Source organism: Grammomys surdaster, unplaced genomic scaffold (genome assembly GCF_004785775.1).
Source record: "Grammomys surdaster isolate TR1022 unplaced genomic scaffold, NIH_TR_1.0 240, whole genome shotgun sequence".
NCBI lineage: Eukaryota > Metazoa > Chordata > Mammalia > Rodentia > Muridae > Grammomys > Grammomys surdaster.
In genome coordinates this window covers 2,068,955-2,074,954 of record NW_021604685.1, presented here as the reverse complement: position 1 = coordinate 2,074,954, position 6,000 = coordinate 2,068,955, and the positions used below count along the sequence as shown (strand labels likewise).

At 40.4% G+C, this 6,000-nt stretch overlaps 1 protein-coding gene across 1 annotated transcript in view; it reads left to right on the top strand.

Annotated features, from left to right (window-relative positions):
- Nucleotides 1–593: 593 nt before the first annotated feature.
- Eda2r (ectodysplasin A2 receptor) overlaps nt 594–6,000 on the top strand; it is a 32,652-nt gene continuing 27,245 nt past the window's right edge. Inside the window, exon 1 of the mRNA XM_028774365.1 lies at nt 594–686. The gene's annotated coding sequence lies outside the window, so the exon portion shown is untranslated. The remainder of the gene's footprint in view (nt 687–6,000) is intronic.

Sequence of the window (6,000 nt, the reverse complement as noted above, 5' to 3'; positions counted from 1 at the left end):
TGTGTGTGTGTGTGTGTGTGTGTGTGTACCATATAGGTATATGTAGTGAGAGACTCAGGGACCTAACAGAGGTGAAAGGATGGCTTAAATTCAGAGTGAAGTACAGGATCCAGTTTTTCTTCATTTTTAGTAGTCTTTCTCAAGCTTCATATTTTCTGTTAAAAATCTTAATCTTCTGAAGGTATTAATATAAAAATGCAAAGCCAGAGCCAGGAAGTGGCTTCTTCTCTTCTATCTGAGAACTCTTACCTTTTCAACGTTTGGTTTTCTCTGGAACTCCAAGCCTGCTAAATCATGCACAGAACTCTAAAAACTGAGCTGCATTTTTGCTAGCTGCCTCCTCCCTTCCTCTCCACAGATTAGGCTTGATCTAACTCTGGCCTTTCCCTCCCTAGGCCCAGCTTCAGTTCCTGGAGCTTTAGTAACTCTTGCCAGACTTGTGACTTGGCCATTGTTTACCCGCCAGACTCACACTGTCCTTTCAGGGGCGGGGTTTATTTGCATAACCACTCCCAAGCATATAAAGTGGCCCAATAGCTGTCCTGCATTCCTTACAGGGGAGAGGAGGGGGATAGATATAACATGAAAGAAATAGAGGATGGATTTGATCTGTTGTTGCCACACGTGGAAGTGAAATGACTCCAGCAGAACACTGGTTGCAACGGATTCCACCTATTGTGAGAGCGGTATGCCGTCTGGGGGCTGTGGGGTGGCTGTTGGGCAGGGTGTCTGTTCTGTACTCGAATGCGTTTGTTCAGGGAACCCCACTGTAAGATACAGCCTTTGATCTTGACAGAGTAAGTGTGGAAACATCCATCGTGTGGTAAATCACTTGGAACCTGTGGCACCTAGGGATGGAAATAGAGGAACAGAGGACTATATCAGATGTCCCTGTAAGAGTGCTACAAAGTCAGCAAGACTTAGGGGAAGGAGGGATTCTGTGGCTATCAGTCATTCTATCCGTTTGTGCCCTGACAGCACTCTCCGAGATGTCAGAAACTTAGGCTGTTATCCCTACAACTTTGAGTAGTCAGTTCCTGCCTATACAGGTTCGAACTGGGACCAGATGGCGGCTGGGAATATGCCCGGACTTGTCCAACAACCCTGTGCATCTGGGATCCAGAGATAAGGAAGAGAAGGAGCCTGGGAGTTAGCTCTTGGAGAGGAGGAGGGAACGGATTGGACATGCAGAGCATCCTGTGGAAAGCTGAACTACTAGCCCACCCACGTGGTGCCTGGACAAGTCCGGGCCTGTGTAAAAAGCAATTTGGCACTGTCTATGGGGGCTTTCAATCCCGCCTCGTCACCAGTGAGACTGAGTTTCATTTGATCACTTGCTGCTAGAAGCCGAGCCCAGGACAGTGATATTTTGATCCGGCCTCACCCCAAACACTGGCCAAGGCCCAGACAGCTGCAAGAACTGGCAGGGTGAAAGGAGAAGGGACTTGCCAGAGACTAGTCTGGGAAAACAGGCTGTAAGATCTCATTCTGACAGGTTTTGGCAGCGCTGCCAATTTCACGTAGGGCAATAAGAGGTAGTAAATTGTGGAACTCTCTGTCCAGGTAACGTTTCTGGCCCCCTTGACCCACCATACCTTTCATCCAACATAAGATGCGTACTGAATATTTGCCCTCTGTCACCAAGTTTGAAGTATTAAGCCATATAGAGGCTGTTCTCCCTGGGGCCTTAACAGACTTGTCCTGAGTGTAGGAAGTCAACCAATCCTACACAAGATAAGCTTTAAACATGAAAGCAAAATGCTCTGAAGTTGTCAAGTAAGGACCATATCAACTAGAGCTAAAGACAGAAAGGGTTTTTTGTTTGTTTGTTTGTTTGTTTGGCTGGTTGGTTGGTTGGTTTTGTTTGTTTGCTTGTATGTGTTTTGATAGCTTTTGAGAGTTTGATTTTTCACCTGAGGTACTGAGGGAGACTTGTCTGAGGTTTCTTTGGGACCTGATACATGTATATAAGGCTAGACTGAATGATACTTAGCTGAGGAGGCATTTAATTTCTGATCTCCCTGCTTCTAACTCCTAAATACTGTAAGTGTTCTGTGTTCATTCTGCCCAGCTGACTGTGGTTTCATCCCAACACCTTTGCTTGCTAGGCAGCAAAAGTATGTGTATTCAGATTTCATTCCACCATATAGTGACTGTGTGACCTTGGAGAAAAAGAATATTTCTCCCTCTCTGAGCTTCATCTTACTACAGGCAACAGTTGAGTTAATAATAGTACCAACATCATCGAGTTATTGTGAGGATGAACTGAAATAATCCATGTAAAATACTTGCACACGCTTAGCACAGGGCAAAATAAGCACTCAATAAACGTTAGCCGTTATTATTTAAGATAGATTATGTAGCACAGATAGGATTTCAACAGGTGGAAAAAGGAGAGAAGGCATTTTAAGTAGAGAAACCATGAGTAACAGCCTGACAGCAAGGAACTCAGAGTACAGAGCATGAGAAAGGAACAATAGTTGAGTTGATGTTTTAGTACAAGTAGGGAAAAGTACAAGTTAGATTGATGGGAAACTATACAAGACTGGATGCTTGAGGTTCTGTTAGATGTTTGTAGAACCACTGTGAGTTTCTTTTTACCTTATTTATTTATTTATTTATTTATTTATTTATTTATTCACTCACTTTACATTCCCAATTTCTGCTGAATTGAAGACAAAGTCAGATCTATAATTCAGGTAACTGGGAATAAACTAGGCTTGAACAGGAAAACACAAAAGTAGAAGAATGAAAAGTACCCGAAGCCCTAGTGACACAGTGGCTATGAGATCAGAAAGGAGGCAAGGTAATGTATTGATCAAATCATACAAACTTGGACTGTTCAGAAATTTGAAGTTGATGAATTGCATGGGGTTTAAAAAGAGAAGGGTGGAAAGTCTCTCTTAGGGCTAGCTTATACTTTGAGAGAGTACATATTTTCATGCCATGTCTCTGGGTGGAGTCAGAGACAGATGTTTTAAAATCCTGGGTCAATTACCTGCTGTTTGGAATCCTAAGTGCACTGTGTGCCCAAAGTTTTCTTGCTGCATTAGTATTTACTGGTTGTATATAACAAAGAGATGTTTCTTCTGTCCACCTATGGAATCATGAGTAAGCCTGGTGAGAAAATTAAAATTTCCCTGAGTTTCTGTTTTCCTGAAAAATGGGAAATAGTTCCCACTTATTGAAAGGATTAAAAATGATAATCCCTGTAAAAGACCTAGCCCAATGCTTGATGAATAGCAGGCTTTTGTGACTCATATGTTTCTTTTTACAACAATTGACTTCACCTTTAAACATTCATCTCATCTCATCTCTGACTGAACATTTCTAGAGGAAAAGTCTCCATTGTTCTCTAAAAGAACCCATCAACTGTGTGTGGGGAAATGCTGGACTGTTGAAAGTTCTTTCCTTTGTTCAGCTGCATTTATTATGCCTCTGACTTGTACTCAGATGTTCTAGTAGTGTTTGCTGGGAATACTTACAGCAACCTGTTTCTCTTCTCTGAAAGTTCAGAGATCTGAAGATAAGAGACCAAATTTCCCTCATATTCTGTTCCCTGGTAAAGCAGCTGAGTTTCTTCCATTTCTCATCTGGCTTGATATTAAATAAATGTGAGTCTGAGGTTTTGAATTATACAAAAGTAGAGTGGCAACTCCTTCAGAGAGATGGCAATAACTGCAAAAAATCATGATGGGGGGATGTGACAAGTTTATTTTTAATGTATTATTTCCTCCAATTCTTTAATTGCATCATTTCTTCATAGACAGTGCTCAAAGAAAATGAAACCTGTTTTAGATTGTTTGGTCTATATGTGTCTGAGTCATAACTACAAGCTACATTTTTCTTCTAATTCACTTTTTTTCTTCATTTCCTACAGCGGTTTGTATATAAAAATGAAGGCTAGGTAGGTAAATTCTAACGCTAGAGAGGATGATAATTGTTCAATTGCCCTGTCCCAGTTATTTTGTCTTTGAAATCTTTCAGTAAAAGAAACCAGGGAGAAAAAGTCCCTAGACCCAAGAGAAAAACAAATAATAACTCCGTGTAGAAACCTCAGGGAGGCCATACAACCTTTCTTTACTTAGAAGGCCGCCTGATCTATTCCCTGCAGTGAAGTCCTAATTCAGGGCTGAAGCTTGCGAAGCAGAAGCTAGTTTTTCTCTGCTTCCTTCAGGAGACTGGCTCCACCTGTATGGTCTCCCCTAAGATGCTTAATGGGGAGAGTACTGGCCAGTTTTATCATCGCTCTTTATTCTAGAAGGATCATTATTAGATAAATACGAGAGATACAAGGATTGCTCTTGTCTGCCTTAGATTAGAATTAACTACATATTTTTCAGTGTTTTTCTTGACCTGTTCTCTTACAGATGATAATAAGCCTTCTTTATTCCAGTGTGGCTTTCCCTCTTCTGACTAAGTCCTATCAGAATGCCTAGCTTCGAAAACAATTATCAATTGAGTGGTTAGTGACTAGCCATCCACCCCTGTAGGATCTAAAGCAAGTATCCCTAAGAGACACCAACCCACGCTGAAAAAGTGAAGTGGTTTCTATGTAACATATGATGGAATCAAACAGTAAAATGTCATTATTTCCAAGAGGTTGTTAGTCACTATTGTGACTAAGCCAGAAAGAGTGGGCAGTACTGCTTCCTTTTCATGAACTACCTTTCCCTGAACCAGTCTACACTTTGGAGTTTTTCTGGTTGAGAGATTACAGAGCCAATATTCTGTTGTGAGAGTAAGAAGACAAGAGAAACTGGATCCTTGGTAATATAGTGATTGGACAATCAGCCTGAAGGCAGCCTGCTTCTTTGTGTATGGGAAATAGACAATGCATTATGTAACTTGAAAGAATTTGTTTTGTTTTGTTTGTTCTTATAGTTCCAGTTTTCTGACTTGGATCCTAAGGGTTGAGATTATCTTGATATACCCTTGTAGAATTTCATGCCTATATAGTCAAATTAGTTTTAACTTGTATTTTATCCAGTTGTGAAAAAAGGAGGAAAAAAAACATAATGAAAGCATATTGTGAATACTGAGTCGCCTGTTATTAAAGAGGTCAAATAGAGATAGATGGTAAGTTTCTTCTAAAAAATAAAAAGATGAGGCTATTATGACCTTTTTTGTAGGATTTTTTAAAATCTGAAGCCTGGCGGTGGTGGCACACGCCTTTAATCCCAACACTTGGGAGGCAGAGGCAGGTGGATTTCTGAGTTCGAGGCCAGCCTGGTCTACAGAGTGAGTTCCAGGACAGCCAGGACTATACAGAAAAACCCTGTCTCGAAAAACCAAAAAAAAAAAAAATCTGAAAGTTATTTCACAGAGCATAATTACATATGTAATCATAGATTTATTTTTACTGGATTTTTTTTTATAATGCCAACTCTTTCAAGTCCTAGACTTTGCCTTTCTTCATGGACATTTTTCACATTTTCTTTTCTGCAAGGTTTTTAGTCAGCATACAAAACATTGAGTTTCCCTGTGACATTTTTATAAGTACATATCAATCTTTCTTATTTATATTCACCTTCAATCACCCTTCTCTGTTTCTTGGGCATGGCTTTAAAAGGGGAGTGGAACTACTTTAGCAATGGACTATCATTTTCTCCAAATAAGCCTCCATCTCTGCACTGATTTTTCCCAGTCTTATTGTATGGTTTTACCTTGGGTTGTGTTACAAGTGCCTACTGGCTTGCCCCACTGTTTCTGTAGGATATTTTATTCCCTGGCTTTGTGAGGAAGAGATGGCGTATTTGATTGTTGTTGGATCAAAAAGACTGACAAGTTCAAGGTGGCCCAGTTCTTCTAGATTGCTTGGTAATCTGAACAGAGTAAAAATAATTTGATGCAAGACCAAACAATGGTAAGTGAAATCAGAAATTAGAACACACTCCCTGAGTCATCCACATAAAGAAATCATATCATAATTTTGATTGTTTTCTAGGACACGCCGCCAAATTTCCTTGCTTAGCTAATGAGTCTCTACTTCGAGCACTC